The sequence below is a fragment of the Carlito syrichta genome, unplaced genomic scaffold (assembly GCF_000164805.1).
Source record: "Carlito syrichta isolate Samal-C Ts95f unplaced genomic scaffold, Tarsius_syrichta-2.0.1 Scaffold121458, whole genome shotgun sequence".
Classification (NCBI taxonomy): Eukaryota; Metazoa; Chordata; class Mammalia; order Primates; family Tarsiidae; genus Carlito; species Carlito syrichta.
Window position 1 is genome coordinate 28,750 of NW_007065554.1, and position 1,965 is coordinate 30,714.

General features: G+C 39.4%; 1 pseudogene across 1 annotated transcript; it reads left to right on the plus strand.

Annotated features, from left to right (window-relative positions):
- The first annotated feature begins 518 nt into the window (after window positions 1-518).
- Window positions 519-1,512, plus strand: LOC103249581 (annotated as a pseudogene). Its single transcript, XR_503625.2, has one exon. The product of XR_503625.2 is annotated as a polyadenylate-binding protein-interacting protein 2 pseudogene (transcript).
- The last annotated feature ends 453 nt before the right edge of the window (window positions 1,513-1,965 follow it).

A 1,965-nucleotide genomic window follows, 5' to 3' on the forward strand; every position in this document is an offset into this window, starting at 1 on the left:
CCACAAGGCAAATAATTCTGAAAAATGAGGGAACCTCGAAGGCAGGATTCTTGTAAACCTCAGTAAATCGCCCTGTAGATTTTTGGTATTGAGGACTCGTGTAACCCCTATTCCTTATTCTTCCTTATCAAGAGGCCATGTAGTTTCCTGTATATGAGGACTCCCCTTACCCAGATTCCTGCTTCGAAATCCTGATTCGTGTTTAGCCATTAGCAAGACGCCTTGTAGGTTTTAGGCATTGAGGGCTCGTGTTACCCAGTTTCCTGATTCTTCCTTTAAAAGAGGACGTGCAATTCCTGTATATGATGACTCCCATTACACAGATTTCTCCTTCCAAACCCTGATCATTGTTTAGCCCTTAGCAAGATGCTGTGTAGAATTTTGGGATTGAGGACACGTGTATACTCAAGATTCCTTATTCTTCCTTATCAAGCATTTGTGTAGTTTCCTTTATATGAGGACAGATGAAAACAAGTTTTCTAGGGACGTGGTATCCATGATTCATGGATCCATGGAGAAGGGAGGCAGCGAATGAATTGCACATCGAGCGGGGAAGTGGCACTGCCTGTGGAGATCTGCGGATGCCGACCGGATGCGTTGGCTGCCGTGCCTGCTGCTGTGCACTGGGTTAGAAATGACAACTAATGCCAAACATGAATGATCCAAGTCGCAGTAGTACTAGCCCAAGTATCATCAATGAAGATGTGATTATTAATGGTCATTCTCATGAAGATGACAATCCATTTGCAGAGTGCATGTGGATGGAAAATGAAGAGGAGTTCAACAGACAAATAGAAGAGGAGTTATGGGAAGAAGTATTTATTGAACGCTGTTTCCAAGAAATTCTGGAAGAAGAAGAAGAGCATGAGTGGTTTATTCCAGCTCGATATCTCCCACAAACTATGGACCAAATCCAAGACCAATTTAATGACCTTGTTATCAGTGATGGCTCTTCTCTGGAAAATCTTGTGATCAAGAGCAATCTGAATCCAAATTCAAAGGAGTTTGTTCCTGGGGTGAAGTACTAAATATTTCAGTAACGGGGTCCTCTTTTGGTGGATGTAGCACAATTTCCACACTGTGAAGGCAGTATTAGAAGACTGAATTGTAAAAGCTCTCTTATCACTGTGTTACACTTATGCATTGTCAAACTTTTTGTTAGTCTTGCATGCTTAATAAAAGTGCTGAGACTGTTACGAAGTTAAAAGCTGTCAAACATTTACTGAAAACAGAAATGGTCCCATGGCTTGATGTGAAGACAGCGAGGAAAGAAGCACCAGTCAAGTTGTGTATAAGCACCAAATTAAAAGACTTCTAAATCTTACTAAATTGTCGTCTTTGCGGTTAAACTGGTCCCCTAGGGTTAAATAACACTTGTAGATGTCTAAACTTTTTAAAATCAGTAAATTTAAGCTGTTTTGTTAAGCAGATTGCTCAGTTCACACTTAAATTTGCATTTGTCCCCATCAGAAAGAATCTGCTATTTCTGAAGAAGGTCTGTTAATATGAGATAATTTGTTTCTGTTTTTACAATCAATATTTTTTATTTTAATATTGGGTACAGTTGAGGGTTGAGTGTGCAAATATGCTTCATTTGGGCACCCGTGTTGATAAGGGGTGTCTCCCCATTAGATAATTTGTTATAGACATGTATGTCTTTGATTACTGAGGTAGTGGTCAGATGAGAGCTAGTCCTGGCTATTGTGGTATATTATTATGTTAGAGATACTGAATTCTGCTCCTGATGTTACGTCTGAGAAAGTATGTGATTTGAAAAGTACATCTTCTAAGGATTCATTATATGATCAACACCAACCCGTAATCCAATTGAACAAAACTTTCATAACATGACTCGAGTGGTGCTTTTCCTTGCTTTGTTAACCATCCTGACAGTAGTCTGCAGCACAACATTTCTTTTAACAAAGCTAGAACAGTTTCAGCTTCTTAAACTTCATATTTGGGTAG